Genomic DNA, 22,214 nt, shown 5'->3' on the forward strand with positions numbered 1-22,214 from the left:
CTCCGTCACATTTTTCTTTAACGTCATTATGCTGAGATATCTTTTGCTTTACTTGAAAATTAAAACTGAGCTGTCTTCACAGTACTAAATCACTCTAATAATAAATATAATAATCTTTGCAGACATTTTGTAAAACAAGAGAGGTGGGAAAATCACTTGTTCTTTGGTTTTGACTTTGTTTATTTTTGTTTGTTTTTAACCATTTTGTGATAAAATAATATAATATTTATTTTCAAAAGGATATTGCAAGCTCTAATAGAGCCAAATTCGCATCATATGTTCATTAAGAGAAAGCGAAACAAGGAAACAACCAAAACAGCAAGACAGAAGTAAAAGAAGTATCAATAAAAAATAAAAGTCTATAAATATTTAGTATATTAAAAAAAATGATAATAATACAACCAATCCTAGCAAAAAAGAAGATTGTGCATTTCCCATGTTATTATTTAGTTAGGTTAACACTATTATCCTTTATAACTGAACCAGTAAATTTGGAAAAACAAAAGATGTTTGTTCTATTCCGTTACACAAGCTGAACGCTTATATACCAAAGCAGAACAGCAATGTCGAAAATGTGGTTCGATCTCACCTCTATGATGAAAGAAAGATTAAGATCACTTTGCCATGAAGGATGAAGGATGGCGAAATGCCAAAAGTTTTGCTTTTGACCAGCCAAACAGAAAGCAGGTTATCTCCAAATGGGTGAAAAGAATTCATATGGTAGTATTTTTTAGTAATTTATTACTTGACCCGACGGGGTAAAGAGTAAAGCTTTATATAGATGTGCATGAAGGAGAAGCGTACAGCCAGTAGTATTAATAAAAGCTAAACTGCAAAATGCCATCCTGTAACAAAACCTAAAAATTATATAGAAGACAGTTAAATTTTAGTTCAAACGCCGTTGAGCAAGAAAGTTTCATTGAAAATATTTAAAATACACTATTAGCTTATTGTTTGACCTCCTCAGAAGGTGAAGTACTATTAACAGTAATATAAGTATGCATTGTTTAAAAGTAGTTTTTAGAATTTATTGTGTTTCCTTTTGAGGAGGTTAATCACTAAAGTAGAACCTTAAAATGTGCTCAGTAATCCTTATAATTTGGCTCATTCCAACATTAAATTTTCACTACATATTAGTTAACATTGAAAGCTTTAGAAGTAAATAGCCCATTCAAACTTATGAAGAAACACTCAAAACTGATCGGTGCCGTGGGAAAGTCAACAAGTTTTTCCCATAGTGCCAATCAGTTTTTTGTTTGTCTTCAAGAAAAATGAACAAACATTTTTGAAAGTAAAAAGCATGTCACTTGTTCAGCATACAAAAGTTCAAGATTTGGTGGTTCTTATCCAGACCCATCATTTTTCATCCAATACAAGTAATGCTTTGTGCAAAATTAACCCGGATGAGGTAGATACTTAGGGAGAAATACACTTGGCTTAGAGACTTGGCGCGTACAAGTTCATTTTATGTGTTCTTCTTAGGGAAAAATTTTGCGCACATCATTTCGGCCCTTTTCCCCTATTACCGATCGGTTAACTCGATACAAGGAGAGGCCAGAGCTGTGAACCGGTTTTCTACCGATCGGTTTCACCATGGTTCCGAACGGACTGCGTGGTTAAAAGAAAATTCTGAAATTCTAATGTTTAAATATTTAGATGGTGCTTCTGAATCCATATATTTGAAAATGCATGGCAAGAATTGATCTTGTTAAAAGTGTATGTAAATTTTTCCACTGGTATCAAACAAATAGCTTCGAACGTAAAAGAGACAATTAAATTGAAGGTACATTGGTAAATACTTAATAAATAACGACAAAGTTCACACCACCTTTGCATAACACAAACACCAAAGTCCCGGTTGATCTTTTAAGTGATGATTCTATGACTGTTGTAATTTTTAGTTGCAGTTTTAATAGCCACTTATTTTATCATGAATCTTTGACGTTATATTTTTTTTTGGTAAAATTGTAGTTAATTGACTTCTTCTTGCTATCTTGGAAAGGGTTTAGGTTAGGAAAATGAAACTTTCAGGGATAAATCTACAGACTAAAGTGTGTCCCAGGAAAGTATTTTGAAGCAACTACCTCCACTCCTTTTCCCTCTAGAGGGTCTTGACTTTTGATGACCTTTAAAAATAAATGTTTTATAAAAGTGAAACCTTGCAACATAGATCTTCTGCTTAATTGAAGTACAACAAAATTGTTTTCAGCTTCAGAACTTTGCTCAATTCCATTTTATAAGGCTTTAAAGATATGCAAATAGGCTACATTTCCTAAATTTTGAAAAAAAATTGATATGGCTCAAAATTCTACTCAAATAACAGGAATTGCATTTTCAGAACTAAAGGTAGAGAAAAAGCAACTAGTAACTGAAAATTAAGGTAAAATGTTGTTTTGTCAAAATTTCAATAGGTAGGCCTATAGACCTATCATGTAGCAAATTTCAGGGCCCCCTAGAGGGCAAAGGAGTGGAAGTATTTGATTCAGAATACCTTCCATGTACATACTTTAGCCTGTAGACCCATCCCTGAAAGTTTAATTTTCCTAACCTAAACCCTTTCCAAGATAGCAAGAAGTCAATTAACTAGAATTTTACCCTATTTCCAAATATCATGATCAGTGCACCCTTCTCTCTCATGGTCCCATAGATAGCTCTAGGAATAAATGAAAAATAAAAGAAAAATAAAAGGATTTTTTCTTGATAAGCTTCAGAGTTTATGTTTGAAGTTGTTTTCATTGCTGTTTAGTGACCAGGTGCTGTTGGACAATCAGTAGGTTCCCAGTCAAGTTTACATTCCCTGAAAGACCACTCAGCATCCTGCCTTTGTTTGAAAATGTCAACAAATAACTGCATCTTTAGATAGTTTATTCCCACAATTGACAGTTAAATTCATTATTGTGTATGTATTCTCTACACATTTGTTTCTTGATTTTGTCAGTGTTGCTTCTTTGCTGTTAAATTTATTTGAAGAAAAGAGTAACATATGGAACAATTCTTGGAAAACATATAATTTGGGCTATACATTTGCACATTCAGGGGGGTGGTAATGCAAAGTGAAGCACTCTTAATGATATAATAAGTATTTTATAATTTTTTCAAGTTCTTTTCTGAATTTTATAGTATTTCCCTCTGAGAAGGAGTAATTTTAAACTATGATCAATGTTTGTCCATTGTCCTTTTTAAACCACATTTTACTTAACTTGCTTCCTCTGTCTGTCTGTTCATCACCAAAATTTGAGATGCATATAGTAACCCCTTCCTCTCATCTGATTTGGCTAAAATTTTTGTATATACCTTTGCTTTACCTAACATTTTAATATTCTGATATATTTGAATTTCAAAAATACTTAATTATCCTACAATTTAATGATAGTAACCTACTCACAATAAAAGTATTTGGGCAGGCATTTTTGCCTTTAAGATATTTTCATATAGGGACTGAGACAACAGAAAATAAAGATTTCATCATAAAAACTAAGGCAAATTCTAAATCTTGCTACTGGATGTATCTGCATTGTTTCATAACAAGAATTAAGGTTTGAGAAAAGAGAAATAAATTTCATATTCAGGTCAAATGTACTATGTCACAATGTCTTAAGTCACAAATACTATGTCACAAGTCTATAGGGATATTCTTGACTATGCTCTATTTTTTCTTGATTAATTTAGAAAACTTTTTCCACAAATTAAGTTTTTCAAAAAAAGTAAAGAGCTCTGTTAAGTCTAAAATGAGCAGAAGTAATCTCAAGTAATCTTCCAAGCATAAGACTATCACAAATCATCATCAGTAAGTAAATGAAACTCAAAACAAACAGAATATAATAAATAACTGAATCAAACTCAAAACAAGCAGAAATTAACATGACTAGGGCTGACTGCCCCCATGTCTTCTCAAGACCAGAACATAATTTGCACTATACTGAAAAAAACACAACAAATGGGATGTTGGCTTAATATACATATACTAATTCCTTAGAGTTTTAATGATTTTTTATTTATTAAAGTGAAAAAAGTGAAAACATTTAAAATGGATTTTGTTTTTAGATTTTTTATTTTAACCAAATTGACAAACAATCAATTGATCCCTGAAGTGTTTTGGTGAATGGCTATCAGTCCAAAAGACTAAACCATCTGTATATGGAGCAAATTGTACTGAATGTATATCTGCCAATGCAATATCACCAATGACCATATTAAAAATTCGAGGACTAATAACCCCTCCCTGAGGAACACCTGTTTTGCAAAGGAACATTTGGCCTCAACTCTATTTTTGACAGATCTATTAAATATCATTTTCGTTTACCAAATCCAAACTTTTTACTGTCTTATAGTTTATGAACCTGCTTAAAGGTTTGAAATGGATCAAGATTATCATAAGCTATTTTATCTCAGAAAATACTGCTGACACTACTTTCTTTCTTTTAAAAGCTTTCTTGATCCCATCCTCAAGTTGAACTGTGTTATCTAGTGTGGAATTACCTTTCTGAAAACCTGGCTGCTCTTAAATAAGTTTTTTACCAGTAGAGGGTTTAAGCCACAGCTTGATTATTTTCTCAAAAATTTTACCTATGCATGGACTCAATACAAATAGATAGTACTCAGATGGATACAAATTACCCCCTTTATTTTTACAAACTGGTAATAAAGCTGCTGTCTTCCATGTTAGTGGAAGTGAACCAGATGTCTAACTTTTGTTAAATAAATCCAGATGAAGTACCAAGTAGGTTGATGAAAGAGATTTAATCCTAATGTCCTGAACTGGTTGCTGATTTTTGCATCAAATTTATTGTTGTAACTAAATCCTTTATAAAAATTTTCCTTCAAGATTTAGGACAGATGCAGGAGGGGACTGAGCTTCCATAAAAACTGAGTCATTTTAAAAAGCAGGTTCTTGAAGATTTAGCTGCAAAATACCTATTTATTGTTTCAGCCATGTGACGTGGCTTTGATTTTAACACACTATTATTTGATTTGAATTGATTACTTCCTTTGCTGATAGCCTGAGAATTTCTTGAAATTCTTCCAGAGTGTCATAGTTGAAGTTGAATAATTGAGATGATTTTCACAAATATCATTCTGAGCTGCTTTTCTATCAGCCAGGACATGTTGTGCGAGGAAGGGTGTGCGAAAGCACAGGATGGCTGGCCCCCAACCCCCCATTGCACTTCCTGGCTGAAGGGCCAAGAAACAGAGATCAGCACCGCCAGTACACACTGTAAAGTCTAATGCCGTATCCTTTACCTTTACCATCTGTTCCTGGAATTCCCCTTATTCTAATGATTTTGAGCTATATTCTGGAAATGAAAATTTTTTCTTTGATCGCTTGGATTTGGAGAAAAATTTGGAAGAATCAGTAATGCTTTTGGTGTTGTTGTCATTTAGTTCATCAATATCATCAAAGATGTGAGGGATCACAGCTTCTAATTTGTCTTTCTAAAACATTCAACTATCATCCATAAAATATCCAGCTAGAAGCCCATAGAACAAGGTAGTCTAGACACCTTACAGGCAAGTAGATACTGACAAAACATAGATCTATGGTTGAGTTCCTATCATAAAAAAACTAACAGTTTTAGGCCTCGTAAACTGTGGGATCAAGGTATACAAAAATTACGATTGCAACAAATATTCAGTCAATTAAGTATGTTAATAGGAGTGTAAAAATATAAAATAAAAGGAACTTGATGTTAGATGTCAGAAAAAAGGAAGGGATTTGTCCCCTCTGCCCTGGCCTAGAATGGCCTCTGTATTAAAGGAATGCGCACTAGTTCCTAAATTCTTAAGTGTCGAAGATTTTGACTAGAAGAAATTGATTACAATAGCAATAGTGTTTGTGCATGTCTTGAGTGAATAGAATTCACCAGAGGATGTTGGAAATTAAAATCACCAAGTATTATTTCGTTCGAAGAGAGCTTTGATAGGCTTTTAAATGCAATAAAATTGGAAGAAGATGGTTTGTTTTAACAACTGAGAGAGGAGGTTGGTTTTCCATTCCCACCCTTGCAACTAAGACATCCATAGATGACTGTCAATTACCATCAACAAGATAACTTATTAAATCCATTCTAACAAGTGTCATAAGGCCTCCACCTCGTTGAGTAATGGGTGTGAAATCCCTATCTTTTCTACTTACTGAATTTTTAATATGACATTTTTTAACAGAAGACAAATGTTTTCTAACTGGAGACAAACAATTTCTGATTTTCCAAAAATAATTTGAGCTCTACTGGGTTCCTTTCCTGATTACCAATGGTTCTATTCCTTTCCAGATTACCAATTCCTGGGTAATCTGTAGTTATGAATTAAACTGTTTTCATTCTGTGCAGTTTTTAGTCTTTGGATTTGAATATTGTTGATGTTTTGTTTGAGTTAATTTTACTTTTGCTGAATGTGAGAGTGGACTTTCATCTCTTTTGAGGTATCGATTTTTGGTTTAGACTAGTTTTTGAGGCGTGGTGTCTGAGGTGTGTTTAGCGATTCTGTAATTGTCTGTCAAAAAGTCAATTGACTTTAATTTATCTTGTGGATTTCAGATGATGTCAGAAACTGTCTAGTAGATTGGTAAGTGCTGGAATCTAAGATTCATCAACGATTTTTTCGTACGACCTAAAATTGAATCTGTGATTTGTCTCACTTGGAGTGATAGTTGGGTATTTATGACATCTGAGACTTGTTTGTCGACATTCCTTCTATTTTTTTTCTATCAGTTTCTGTTGAAATATTTGAACATGGTGTTGCTTTTACTGGGGGGGGGGGCGGAAAAGAAGGAGAAATTTTATTTGAGAAAAACGTAACTGTTTCTTCATACTCAATACCTGGTTTTATAATAGCTGATTCAAAACAGACAAGACTCAATTAACGGACAAATATACTACTAGCGATATATATGGAACGTCAGGAGGGGGGGGGGTGCACTTTCAGAAAAGTGATAATAATATTTAGAAAGCGCATAAAATAAGGAATCTAATGGTACTACTTTTATTTGTTTAGTATGTTTCCTTTAGAAGTGGCAAACCACTGAATATTTACTAGTAGGCTATTTTTTAAATAAACATTTCGGGAGGGGGGACAGTGTAGCCTATTTTTTCACTATTTAGTCTTGGTTACTTTAATTTGAGTTAATACCAAGTTGACACAGTGGATACATAGTCTAGTTTTTCTAACAGATATGCTTTTGTCATAATTTAACTATTTTAACTGACAATCCATATGTACTTTGTTGGTTGGATGGGTTTTAATTACACAACTTAAAGGCTTATATCCAAAGGGTGGGTAAGATATTTTAAAGATATATCACATGCATAGCGCAGAAATCAGATAGGAAAAAACAATTAAATCATTGGTTTCTCTACTGAATACTCTTTCTAGATGTAGTAATCGCTTCCATTACAATTGTATCCCAGTCCCCTGCCCTTTGGGGTCAGATATAGCCTTAGGCTATAAGTTTGCTCATTTTCTTGGGTTTGTCATTATCTTAAGTGTTGGTTTCTCAACAACAGTTGGTTCATAATGACAAAAAGTAAATAAAAAAAACAAGTTTTTTCAACTGAAAGTAAGGAGCAAACATTAAAACTTAAAACGAACAGAAATTATTACGTATATAAGGGGGTTTGCCCCCTCGTCAATGCATCGCTCTTTACGTTGAAGTTTGAATTTTGTTTCCAATTCTTTAATAATGACCCTGAATCACAAAAGGGTGTAATTAGAATAAATAGCTCTTTTCAAAGTACTAAAAAACTTTAGCGTAAAGGGCAAGGTATTGACAAGGAGGCAAACACCCCATATACGTAATAATTTATCTTCGTTTTAAGTTTTAATGTTGGTCCTTACTTTCAGTTGAAAAATTTTTTTTGTTTGTTTAATTTCTGGTCATTTTTTAAATAATGCTGGGTAATCCAGCGCCCCCTGCATGGAAAATTTCCTTCCCCCATTAGAAATCCTCCATGGAAAGATATCCCCACGCAACCTTCTCCCCTCGACCCTTCCACTAGAAAAAATCCCTGAAAACGTCTATATACTTCCCAATAACCAATACTATATGTAAACAAAGGGCAAAGTTCACAACTTGCAGCCCTTCCCCCGGGGGCCGTGGGGCATTTAGTCATCCTCAAAGACATAATTATTAGATTTTTTTGACTTCGCTAAACAAAATAGCGGTCTCAAAATTTTGAGTGGGTGACTTTGGTGAAAAATGAGATTTGGAGGGGGCCTAGTTGCCCTCCAATTTTTGTCAAGTAAAAAGGGCACTAGAATTTCCGTTCGAATGAGTCGGCTCGCTATATTCTAGGACCACTGGGTCGATACGATCACCCCTTAAAAAAAACCGAAAAAAACAAACAAACACGCATCCGCGATCTTTCTGGCAAAAAAAAACAACAAAAACATAATCCCACGTTTTTGCAGATAGGAGCTTGAAACTTCTACAGTAGGGGTCTCTGATAAGATGAATCTGGTGGTATGATTTGCATTAAGATTATATGACTTACAGGGAATGTTTTCCCCTTTTTTCGAAAATACGGCAACTATTTTCAGGCTCGTAACTTTTGATGGATAATACTAAACTTGATGAAACATATATTTGAAATTAACATAAAAGTCCGATTCTTTGATGTATCTGTTGGTATCAAAATCATGTTTTTGGAGTTTCGGTTAATCTAAAAGCCGCTTCTTACTTACAGTTCGTTGTCACGATCTGTTATGTAAATCCAATTTGAAAAAAAAAATTCAAAATTTTGCTTATAGCCTAGGCTATAGCTTGTCCCAATAGGGAGTGGGGGATAACACTGTTGCGACATATTTGGAATGAACACTGAAAAGAAAATTTATTGGTACATTCCTTTTTGTCTATCTCTTTTTTGCAATAGGCCCACGCCTATAATAAGCATAAACCAGTTTATGTTAGCTATCAAGCATTAAAATACCAATTTCCAATAGAAAAAAAGAATATGCCATCCATTTCCCCAATTATTGCTCCTTCCAAATAAAATGATCACTGATATTTTATTTTTCTCCTTCCCCCCCCCCTGTAGTAGAGCCGTATATAGACTTACCCTAGGCTAAATTCGAAATTTTACTGGTTTTGCGGGTTTTCATTGTTTTTGGGCTTAGGTCTATTTCTAACCAACCGTTGGTTTATAATGAAAATAAAGCCAATTAAAAAAAAACAACAAACAAAAACAAACTTTTATGAGATGAGTCTATATTGAAAGGTACTGGCAGATCCAGGGGGAGGGGTACCTCAAGATATTTCCGGCTCCCTCTTATCCTGTTATTTCCTTTATTACTCTTTTTTAGAATAAATTTGTCAATTGGGTCAATTATTGGCACCTTTGTGACATTGCCCCCCCCCAAGATTTTGCTCATTGGCGCTGGTGTCACATTGGGCCTCCTCCAAGATTTTGCTCTATATCTGCCCCTGTTGACAGGAGACAAAAATATTTAGCGTCTCCTCCCGACATAAAACTTGAAGTACCCCTGTCCCTTCCTTCTGCAGCACTACCTGAAACTTCTAACTCAATCCTCCAAGCCATTCCTGAACGGGGGTTACCACCCTTATTGATTTATCACTATTCTTAATGATTTTATGTATTGACTCAGCAAAAAATATCTAAATTTTCACATAAATTACTAGATTATCGAAGAAAACCACTAAAGCAACCAGAAAGTCACTAAAACTAGTGATTTTTTCGTCAACGGGTGGCTACCCTGACGAGACGTTGCAGAAATAGTATTTTGATAATATGTATACACATAGTATCTTTTGATTTAGCCCTACGTTCTCCCCTTAGTCATAATTCAAAGTCCACTTGCATACGCCCTCAACAATCCCTGAAAATTTCGATGTGATACCCTAAGCTGTTCCCGATATATTGTAGATATGCCATTATGTTAACCTGACAACAAATATTGCTTTTTAATTACCTCGCTACTTAACCGTGAATAAATTTTAAGTCTCTTAGGAGCTTAAAGCCTACTGCAACATCGTTTTGATGGATGGGAAACAAAAATTATTTAATCCCTCCCACCCCCACCACCAGCACAAAGTTTTCATAATTTACAGCCCTTGTCTCAGGGGATGTGAGAGTCACTTTATATCCGGGCCATTATTTATTGGATCTTTTAACAATTTTGAACAAAATGGCTATCTAAAAATTTTGATTAGATGTCTTGGTGGGCTATGGGGAAAGGGGATAACAAAAAGGGGTATGGGAGGGGGTTTGATTGCCTTCATCACTCTCGGCTGATAAAGAGGCTATTAGAAATTCAATTTTCAGTTAAATGTGTCCCCTCCGAAGTTTCTGCCATCACCTCTTCTTTATGATGTTACATGCGAAAAAAACAAACAAGTAAGTAATACAGCGAAGGCGCATGGATCTTTGGCAGCGCTTCAGCCCTGGCTCTGAAAATACAAAATTTCCTGTTTTTGTTGATAGGTGCTTAAGACCTCTGTAATAGAGGTCGCTGATATGCTAATTTCCACCTTTGAATTTTTCCTGTCCCTTAGCTCTTGAATTAAGACTTATTCATACCCTTATACGTTTTAGTCAATTCTGTTGCACGAAAGAATGGGGCGTCAATTGGTAGGGGGATGCAGGAAGGGTATTTGTTACCCTAGATTTGTTTGTCTCCCAATATTTTGAAAAATACCATTTTGGTGTTTTACCGAAAATAAATTTTTGGCATTTCTTGTTAAAAAAACAACAAATTTGCCCCTCGTAGATTTTGAAAAATACACCCCCTTACATTTTGTGAATTGACGGTGCTGCGAAAACAATTTGTAATTTGAGTCATAGGGTGGTATTATCAAGGAAATGGGATGTAACGTCATGATAACGTATTCCCCTCAGTCTCTAGACATCTGGCAACATTTTCTGGACAACTTTCCTAGAATACCACTTTCCCCAGTAATATTCAAATTAAACAAAGCGCTTAATAATTCGAGCAGCGATAATGACCTTAAATCATTCAATAGAGGAATTGCGCATTCATTGCGTCATTTTAAAAGCACGGATGTCTTTGATCACAAAACCCTTTCTGTGTGAGAAACAACGTGACTAAGGCCATAACCCTGTTTTTGAAACCCGGCGAATTGGGGTGTAGAAAACAGTTGAAAACTGGAACCTCTGCTTATGAATGGAAAGACAACTGAAGACTGGATTTATTCAGGACTACCTAGGTTTCGCACGTGTTTTAAAATTTCGTTTTTAAAAATGAGGTTTACAAGAAGAGGTGTAAGTAGTTCAGCTGATTATTATTACGCTTAAGACGGGTATATAGTAAGTTGTCATTGAGGTGTTCATATTCCTTGCTTTTGAATAAATCCTTGAGTACAAACCGTAGAATTGGGGCTGTTGACAAGGAAACATGTTAATAAAACGATTTCAACTTCTTGATATGCACAGTAATTGTAGTTAACATATTTTGAATGCAATTCTACTGTACATAAAACCCCCCTCCCCCTAGTGTGCAAATTTATTTGCCCAAATTATATTTCCCATGTTTTTTTTTTCCGTTTTTGGTTTCGTCACAGTTAATACGGGTTGAAACAAGAGTGACGCATGACAGAATGCATGGGAAATGTATAGCTTAGGCTATTTATTTGCGCATTAGGGGCTGGGGGTTTGAGGAAAGCATAGTGGAGTCAGTGCAGTCAAAATGGGTTCATTTCTCGAGTGTGTTTTATATAATAGACAAGTACCAGGCTGGATCCCTATATTTGACCTGGATTTAAGGCTATACTTGATTTATTGGTAAAATTCTAGTTAATTGACTTCTTGCTATCTCGGAAAGGGTTAAGGTTAGGAAAATGAATCTTTCAGGGATGGGTCTACAGGCTAAAGTACGTCCCGGGAAGGTATTTTAAAACACCCACCTCCACTCTTTCTCCCTCTAGAGGGCCCTGAAATTTGCCTACATGACAGATCTATACCTATTGAAATTTGACAAAACAACATTTTACCTTAATTTTCAGTTACTAGTTGCTTTTTATCTACCTTTAGTTCTGAAAATACAATTCCTGTTATTTGAGCAAAATTTTGAGCCATATCAATGTTTTTTTTTTTTAATTTAGGAAATGTATTTGCATATCTTTAAAACCTTATAAAATGGAATTGAGCAAATTTACAAAGCTGAAAACAATTTTGTTGTACTTCAATTAAGCAGAAGATCTATTTTGCAAGGTTTCACTTTTATAACACACATATTTTTAAAGGTCATCAAAGGTCAGGGCCCTCTAGAGGTAGAAGAAGTGGAGGTAGGTACTTCAAAATACCTTCCCAGGACATACTTTAGTCTGTAGATTCATTCCTGAAAGTTTCATTTTCCTGACCTAAACCCTTACTGAGATAGCAAGAAGTCAATTAACTAGAATTTTACCCAAAAAAGAAAGGTACTTTTGTCTTATAGCCACCATACTCAAGAAGTGAAGTTAGGTTAATTATAATGAAATATACCAAAGTATGATGAAAATTTTTTCGAAGTGTTGGTGAGGAACCAATGCGACTTCATACGTATAGAGGCAGGGGTTACACAAATGTGTGTCTCCAATTCACCCAAAGGTTTTGGTATTATCCTTTTATCCCCAGTGAAACTGACTATATCCACCGTGAAGTAGAGAGGTAAATCAAAAGACAGCATATTCGCCAAGGCTATCAAAATAACGCTAAACTCTCAAACTATCAAACTTGAAACTTTTAGGAAGAGTTAGGGGGGCCAAATGGACCTAAATTTTTGACATGAGGCAAGAGAGCAAGAAGGGGGGGGATAAATTTGGTTTCCTCTGTTCTACCCAAGTGTTTTTGCAGGGTAAGCCCCTATAGGACCTATAATCTATCCATTGTTCACAGTGAGGAGATATCCGCAATGTCTGAAGAACAGCTTGGGGGATGCAGTTGAAACTTTCAGCCAGTATGTGTTAGGGGAAGGGAAAGTGGACTTTAAATTTTGTGTTAAGAGGGCTAGCCTAAAAACACTGTCTCCGATGTTTTTCCCTCAATGGAAATTATAATATATTTGCGCCTAAATAGCGAGGTAAATCGAAAGGAACTATCTGGTACCAGTTTATCAAAATGGAGTATCTGCAATATCCGGGGATTGGTTTGGGGCGTCAAGATGAAACTTTCAGGAAGTATTAGGAGAGCCGAGCAGACCTCAAAATTTGACATAGGGAGGGGGGAACTCGTTTTACTCTGATCCATCTAAACGTTTTTGTGCTATGAGCCTCTATGGTACCTATAATATATCAAACAGTTCGTGGTAACGAACTGTAGTAAGGAGCGACCCGGCTCAATAGTAACCGAAACTCTAAAAAACAGGATTTTAATACCATTAGTTACATAAAAAGAATCGTATTTTTATGTTGTTTTTAAATATATAAGTTTCATCAAGTTTAATCTTATTCATCAAAAGTTACGAGCCTGAGAAAATTTGCCTTATTTTAGAAAATAGGGGGAAACACCCTCTAAAAGTCGCTGGATCTTAACGAAAATCACACCATCAAATTTAGCGTATCGAACAACCCCAGTGTAGAAGTTCCTATTTTCTACACTGCTCAAGCTCCTATCTACAAAAATGTGGAATTTTGTAATTTTTGCCAGAAGATAGATCATGGATGCGTGTTTTTTTTTTCCAGGGGTGATCGTATCGACCCAGTTGTCCTAGAATGTCGCGAGAGGGCTCATTCTAACGGAAAGTAAAAGTTCTAGGGCCCTTTTTAAGTGACCAAAAAATCGTAGGGCACCTAGGCCCCCTTCCTACGCTCATTTTTTCTCAAAGTCACCGGATCAACATCCTGAGATAGCCATTTTGTTCGGCATAGTCGACAAATCTAATAGTTACGGCTTAATCCTGCACAGTCCCTGGGGAGGGACTGCAATTTACAAACTTTGACCATTGTTTACATATAGAAATGGTTATTGGGAAGTGTACAGACGTTTTCAGGGGTCCTTTTTCGTGTTGAAGGGGGAGGGGGCTACGTGGGAGGATCTTTCCATGGAAGAATTTATCATGAGGGAAGAGAACTTTCATGAAGGGGCTGCAGGATTTTCTAGCATTATTTAAGAAAAACAATGAGAAAATAAATAAAAAAAATTTCAGCTGGAAGTAAGGAGCAGAATTAAAACCTAAAAAGAACAGAAATTACTACGTAAATAAGGGGGCTCATCTCCTCCACAATACTTCGCTCTCCACGTTAAAGTATTTTTAGTAATTTCAACTATTTATTTTACGACCTTTGGGATTCAGGGGTCATTCTTAAAGAATTAGCACAAAATTCAAGTTTAATGTAAAGAGAAAGGTATTGACTAGGGAGCGAACCCCCTCATATACGTAATAAAAATATACAAATATAGAAGTTCGTTACGTAAGTTAATTCTTAAGTTGAATTAACTAAAGTTGAATTAACTTAAGTTGGATACTGGCCATAGTCTCGTTTGAGGTTTTTTTTGTGGAGTTTTATCTCTCTTTGTTGTTTATTGTCATATCTGGCCAGTTCGGCTTAAGAAATTTCATACGTATATTTATTACTAATTTTAACGTTCGTAAAAAAATAAAAAGTTCTAGTTGCCTTTTTAAGTAACCAAAAACAGGAGGGCAACTAGGCCTCCTCTCCCACCCCCGTTTTTGTATCAAAACCTTGTGATCAAAACTCTGAGAAAACCATTTAGCCGAAAAAAAAAGAAGAAATTAATATGCAAATTTCGTTTTATTTATTTATGTGCGGTAACCCAAAGTCAAAACATGCATTACTACAAAAACGTTCAGAAATTAAATAAAAAAACGCTTGTTTTAACTGCAAGTAAGGAGCGTCACTAAAACTTAAAACGAACAGAAATTATTCCGTAAATGAAAGGGGTTGTCCCCTCTGCAACGCCTCGCTCTTTACGCTAAAGTTTTTATTGTTTTAAAAAGTAGAGTTGTGAGAAAGAGTCAAACTTAGCGTAAAGAGCGAGGCGTTGCGGAGGGGACAGCCCCTTTCATATACGGAATAATTTCTGTTCGATTCAAGTTTTAAAGTCTGAAACACGTCGGGAACAACTTTTGGGGTACCAAGCTAAAACTTTCCAAGTCTTAGGGGAGGAGCCAAGGAGACGTTCAGATTTTGTGGTTAGAGGGAGGAGATTTGGGGGTCAATAAATGTGTCTCCGATTTACCTAAAGAGTTTGGCATCATTAGCCCCAATGTGACCGTGACTATATTCATTGGGAAGATGTGAGCTGGATTAAAAGACGCTATATTCACTAAGTCTATCAAAATTGTGTATCTGTCATATCTGAGGAATGACTGGTGAGATTAATATTATCGTGGATATTTTCGTGGATTGCGTGGGAATGACAGTTCGTGTGATATTACAGATATATCAATAATGAACAGTTAATAGATTACAGGTCCCATTGTGGCTTATAGTGGAAAAACATTTAGGTGGATCAGGGAAAACAAGTTTCATATCAAATATTTTCCCCATATCAAACATTTAGATCCCGTTGGCCCTCCTAGCTCTCCCTAAAAGTTTCAACTTGATACCCTGAACTATTCCTGGGATATTGCAGATACGGTACTTTGATAAACTGGTACCTTATAGTGCATGTGGTACTATACTACTCCACGTAGAGCTAAAACGATGATAACTCGAGACTGAGATAGCGATCTCAGATAGCGATGACACAAAAGGGTTACTTTTAATTATAAATAAAAAGTAAAAAGAACCGATAGATTATGAAAAGAGATAAACTCTCAGAACGATAGTTCGCCGTATTTAGGATTAATAGTTGTTACTGTGATTTTATTTAATATTTTAGCTGCAATAGATTGTGAGAGAGGCCGGTTCTGCGACTGGTCTTCTGTAGGTAGTTGTCAATGTAGAATCAGTCGAAAGTCTGGTTCTTTTTAACGCTTTCAAAATTCAAAATTTTATTCAAAAAATAATATTTTGAAAATTCTTGTTTTTCTCCTATTTTTTTAGGATGACAATAACAAAGGTCGGAGGTGTGTGAGCTATAATGGAGATAGCTAATGCCTATGGGGAAATACGTTAGACATTTGCATTTAAGGAAATACTTCCGTCTAAGGCTTATCCGAGAGACAGAATAACCTATCCCATCCCCTGGTTTCATTTCGATGGATAGATAAATTTATCAAATCAAGTGGGTATTTTTAACAACAATCCTTGAAAAAGTTTTTTTGTAGACTTTTTCAACGGATTTTTCATTTTTAGGCCTTGGATTTCCTTCGTTGGCCTATAGACATAATGAAACAAGAAGGAAATAATGAAGATTTTTCAGATATTCAGATTTTCATTGAGAACTTGGTTAATAATTATGAATAAAAAAATATATAGGTAGGTGTATTCTGATTAAATATACTGAAGTGTGATGAGTTGATATCTAAAAACCAAACATCAGACCAAAAACTGTGCTGGTATGTTTTTTCCTTTTTTTTATTGAAACAATTTTGTGCATTAATTACTACTATTTATCTGCTATTATCCCTAGGATGGTCTGTAATTACATTTAAAAAAAAACTTCTTTTCAAAATGGACTCAAAATGGAAAAATGGACTAAAGTAATGAAAATGAAAACTTGCGATAGGCATACCCGAGAGGTCCAATTCACGAAAACGGGGGGGGGGCATGTTTTTTTTATTTGAAAAACGAAGATACAAAAAAGGCACTTTTCAAAGTTTTAGGGTGGTGCTGGCTCATGTTGCCTTTTTTTTCACTTTTCAATGAAAGTGCCAAAAAAATAATTTCCCCAATCTAGGGAAGAGGGCAATGAGATCTAGGAGGTAGTTGTCCCCCTAGTAGTTGGTGCGACCGTTATGGTGTGACTTTAAACTGTTTCTGTCATCAATGGTCAATAAAAGAAAACTTAATGGAACTGTATAAAAGAACATGAACTTACTCCGGGGATGTAGGATTTGCCAACGAAAAATTATTCATGCTCCAATTAATCCAGCCGGTTGGACACATAAATTGAATTATTAGGAAATATTAAAAATGTTTCAAGGTTTTTTCTTTAACATGTAGCCTAATACAAAACCAGTAGACATGTGTATTTCCTGAATATGATTTTCTCATTGGCATTTTTTAAAAGAAAAAAATATAATTGAAGATTGAAGTAGGTAAAAATATATTGCATATTACCTTTTGAAAAGGTAAAAATATATTTGCGTAAGAACAACTGAAAGATTTTTAAATACCTAAAAGGAAAATATTAAGTTCCTTAAGCTTCCAGCCCCTCGCCTCCTTAAAGAGGTGTCCAGGATTTACATTCGAGGGATGTTTTTCACATCAAAATTTGTTTATATGCTACGTTTGTTTGTTGCGTTTATACGAGTGTGACGAAAGTTTTTTTTTTTTTTTGGGGGGGGGGGGTCAAACCTGGTAACCCTAATGGAGACGGCGCTGTCCCCCATCCTCACCTTTTTAAGTGAGGGATTGGCATTTTTTTTTAAAGAAACAAGAGCTAAGAGCTCATATGGCACTTGTGACGAGGTCGGAAGAGTCAAGAGGCAAGGGCTCATATGGTATGAGCTCTAGCAAAATTCTAAGAATCAATAGATTGCTTTAAAAGGAAAATCAGAGGCTTAATACCGGTCGGGATTTAAAATAAGAGCTCTGAGTCACGAGGTCCTTCTAAATATTAAAATTCATTAAGATCCGATCACCCACTCGTAATTTAAAAATACCTCGATTTTTCTAATTTTTCCTCTCCTTTCAGCCCCCCAGATGGTCGAATCGGGGAAAACGACTTTATCAAGTCAATTTGTGCAGCTCCCTGACACGCCTACCAATTTTCATCGTCCTAGCACGTCCAGAAGCACCAAATTCGCCAAAGCACTGAACCCCACCACCTAGCTCCACCAAAGAGAGCGGATCCAGTCCGGCTACGTCAATCACGTATCTACGACATTTATAAGCGTTTTCCAAGATTTCCCGTCTCCCCCTCCAACTCCCCCCAATGTCAAAAGATCTGGTCGGGATTTGAAATAAGAGCTCTGAGACATGAGTTCCTTCTAAATATCAAATTTCATTGAGATCCGATCACCCGTTCTTAAGTTAAAAATACCTCAATTATTCTGATTTTTCCAAATTATCAACCCCCAGCTCCCTCAAAGAGAACAGATCCGTACCAATTATGTCAATCTCGTATCTATAACTTGTGCTTATTCTTCTTATCAAGTTTCATCCCGATCTCTCCACTCTAAGGGTTTTTCCAAGATTTCTGGTTTCCAAGATTTCTGTTTCCCCTTTCCAGCCTTCTATGTCTCCGGATCCGATTCGAATTGAAAATGGAGCATTTGAGAAATAAGATTCTTCTATATATCAAGTTTCATTAAGATCTGATCACCCATTCGTAAGATACCTCGATTTTCACATTATCCAAGAATTCCGGTTTCCCCTCCAACTCCCTTCAATGTCACCAGATCTGGTCGAGATTTTGAAATGAGAGTTTTAAAGCACAAGACCCTTCTAGATATCGAATTTCATTAAGATCTGATTATCCGTTCGTAAGTTACAAATATGTCATTTTTTTCTATTTTCTCCAAACTACTCCCCCCCCCCCAACTCCACCAAAGAGATCGGATCCGCTCTGGTTATGTCAGTCTCCTATCTTGGACTTGTGCTTGTTCTTTCCACCTAGTTTAATCCTGATCTCTCCGCTTTAAGCGTTTTCCGAGATCCCCCCCCCCTAATGACACTGGATCCGGTCGGGATTTAAAATAAGAAATCTGAGTTTCGAGGTCCTTCTAAATGTGAAATTTCATTAAGATACGATCACTCTTTCGTAGGTCAAAAATACCTTATTCTTCCTTTTTTAGAATTACCCCCCCCCCCCAACTCCTCCAAAGAGAGCAGATCCGTTCTGGTTATGTCAATCCCGTATCTAGGACTTGTGCTTATTTTTCCCACCAAGTTTCATCCCGATCCCTCCATTCTAAGCGTTTTTCAAGATTTTAGGTTCCGCCCCCTGAACTCCCCCCAATGTCACCGGATCCGATCGGTATTTATTTTAAATACCGATCGGATCCGGTGACATCTAAAATAAGAGCTCTGAGACACAATATCCTTCCAAACTTCAAATTTCATTAAGATCCGATCACTCCTTCGTAAGTTAAAAATACCTCATTTTTTCTAATTTTTCAGAATTAACCCTCCCCCTCCAACCCCCCAAATAGAGCAGATCCGTTCCAGTTATGTCAATCACGTATCTAGGACTTCTGCTTATTTTTCCCACGAAGTTTCATCCCGATCCCTCCACTCTAAGCGTTTTCCAAGATTTTTCCAAGATAGGGGGCTCCAACTCCCCCCAATGTCATCGGATCTGGTCGGGATTTAAAATAAGAGCTTTGAGACACGATATCATTACAAACATTAAATTTCATTAAGATCCCATCACCCGATCGTAAGTTAAAAATACTTCATTTTTTCTATTTTTTCCGAATTAACAGGCCCCCACTCCCCCCAGATGGTCAAATCGGGAAAACGACTATTTGTAATTTAATCTGGTCCGGTCCCTGATATACCTGCCAAATTTCATCGTCCTAGCTTACCTGGAATTACCTAAAGTAGCAAAACCGGGACAGACAGACCGACAGAATTTGCGATCGCTATATGTCACTTGGTTAATACCAAGTGCTATAAAAAGTATAATTGAAGATTGAAGAAAAGATTGCAAATTTGCTCCACCACCGCATTCCGCCACCGAAGTTCACCAACGCGAAAAAAGCGCTTAGGCTTATCTCAATCATATGGGAAGACAAAGCGAACTAATCAGGAAGTACAAAAAAATTGTCCCGAGGTTTTTTCTTTACTTTAGTTACTTCATAAAATCTAGGGAAGGAGCTACTTCGTTTGTTTTTTATTTTTGAATGAAAATCCCAAAAAAAGTATTTTCCATAATCTTGGGAAGAAGTTGGTGACACATAGGGGGGTAGTTGCACCCCCTTAATTGCTCAATCTGTTATGGTGTGCATTGAAAAAGGCTTGGTCGTCAATGAAAAAAAGCCCAATATGATTGTGGGAAGGAATAGGAATTTGGTTTTGGGCTGTGGAGTTCGCTAGCGCAAAAAAAATTTCATGCTCCAGTTAATTCAGTCGGTTGGAAACATAAATTGAACTATTAGGAAACATTGAAAATATGTTCCAAGGTTTTTTCTTCAATATATAATGCAAAAACAAAAGAGATACGCGTATTTCCTGAATGTGGTTTTGCGTCTCCTTATAAGACTATAATTGGAGACTAAAAAAATATCGAAAATTTGCTCCGCCGCCATGAAATTCGCCTAAGCAAAAAAAAAAAAAAAAAAAAAAAAAAAAAAAAAAAAAAAAAAAAAAAAAAAAAAAAAAAAAAAAAAAACGCTAAGGCTAATCTCACTCAGATGGGAACACAAATTGAATAATCCTGAAATACTAACAATTTGTTCCGACTTCCGAGGTTTTTTCTTAAACACATATTTAAAAAAAATATGAAAGAGACATGTGCATTTTCTGAATGTAGTTTTCGCGTCGCTTTTTTTGTAGAAAAGAGTATAATTGGAGACTAAAGAAAATTTGCAAATTTGCTCCGCCGCCAAGAAGTTCGCCTACGCGAAAAAAAAAATCGCTCAGGCTTATATCACTGAGATGGGAAAACAAATTGAATAATCCGGAAATACTAAAAATTTGTTCCGAGATTTTTTCTTTAACACGTATTAAAAAAAAAAACAGGAAAGAGACATGCGCATTTTCTGAATGTGGTTTTCTCATCGCCGTTCTTTGTGATGCGCCTTCAGTTCGTTTCTAAAGAGAATACCAGTTATTTAAACCTTTTGCCAAAAAGTTTGTTAGTTATTGATCAGACGAAGCGAGACCTAGGAGTCCAGAAGAGGAGTGGTGTATTACATTTAGGTAGGAATTTCAATTCTTTAGCTTTAAAAATTAGTTTCGATTAGTTCAGTTGGACTGTAGAACTTGATCCTTAAGCATAGCCTTTGCTTTGGTTTGCGTGGTTTGATTAGTTATCTGTGTTCTTAGAATTGGGTTAATTTTACAGTTTTTTAAGTTAAAAACTTGAGAGGGGAGATATTTTGTAGTTTATATAATTGACTTACCAATAAAGTGAACATACCACTCGAAGCCTTTTTTATTTTCTTTACGAATATAATAATCGCTTCTATTGCAAATTCAAATTTAAGCACTTTTTGACCAAATCTAACTAACCCACCGTATATTTTATTCTTGAATTAAAATGGAATAGTTGTTGGCATCAAGTCATGGCTAATTGTAGAAAAAGCCAAGACAGTTAGTCCAATTGAGTGAGAGGCCATTCTGGCATTCAACCTCCATATTAGGATTGTATAAAAATGATAACCTAGCCTAACTAACCTAACTATAAATAATTTTGGCACTGAGAAAATGTAGCATTATTTTGTCGAAAACGGAGACAAATTAGATCTTCTACTTAAATGAAGTACACAAAAAAGTATTTTCAGCTTCACAACTTTGCTCAATCCCAATTTATTAGATTTCAAATATCTGCAAGCACATTTCCTAAATTTAAAAAAACCCTAGATTAAAAAAAAAAATCTTCTTTTTCTGTTTCAAAATTGTGAGGGTTTTAGGACAGAATCACTTTTTCGGCAGCGGTGCCACTTTGAATTGCTAAAATAAATAAACAAAACTAATTAGTTAAATTCAGCAACGCTTTCTGTCCGTTAAAATTCTATTATCCGGCCGCCCGTAAAAATCTGTTGCCTCCCGTAGACAACTACGCCTTTCGGAGGAAGCTGCACCTTCATAAGCTATTTGTTGTCATATGTTTTTACCTTATTTTTGCTGATTTTTCCCCATATTTCTTCTTCACTTTAATTTGTTACTATTAAAAGCTCCTAAATGGAGGTATTTTTCATTAGAAATCGAATTCTTGATCATTGTAAATTATTTTGGTACTTACGTATTATAGCCACCATACTTAGTTCTTGATCTGTAGTGAAAACCGGTTTTCTGTCTCCACTTGCCAATAATTAGCTTAGCCTGAGCGAGATAAACGGTAACTATGCAGGTATATTTTAATTGAAATATTCCATATATAGAGGTGGTTAGGTTAGATATTTAATATAATGCGTTCTGGGTTGCCTGCTTTCCATACTTTTCTGTTATACTTTCCATAATTTTGTTACTAAACTATTATATTTTCATCGTATTTTGGCATATTTCATCAGGATTAACCTAACTTCAA

General features: G+C 35.5%; 1 protein-coding gene across 9 annotated transcripts in view; it reads left to right on the forward strand.

Moving 5' to 3' along the window:
- The first annotated feature begins 1,656 nt into the window (after nt 1–1,656).
- LOC136026982 (rho-related BTB domain-containing protein 1-like) overlaps nt 1,657–22,214 on the forward strand; it is a 218,748-nt gene continuing 198,190 nt past the window's right edge. For 4 of the 9 annotated variants that reach the window (XR_010617465.1, XM_065703857.1, XM_065703859.1 and 1 more), the window contains exon 1: nt 20,681–20,884. The gene's annotated coding sequence lies outside the window, so the exon portion shown is untranslated. Of the gene's footprint in view, nt 1,784–11,207; nt 11,232–16,210; nt 16,334–20,555; nt 20,885–22,214 lie in introns of those variants that run through there. The other 5 variants (XM_065703854.1, XM_065703855.1, XM_065703856.1 and 2 more) reach the window with 5 other exon arrangements.

Source organism: Artemia franciscana, chromosome 5, assembly GCF_032884065.1.
Source record: "Artemia franciscana chromosome 5, ASM3288406v1, whole genome shotgun sequence".
NCBI classification, from domain to species: domain Eukaryota; kingdom Metazoa; phylum Arthropoda; class Branchiopoda; order Anostraca; family Artemiidae; genus Artemia; species Artemia franciscana.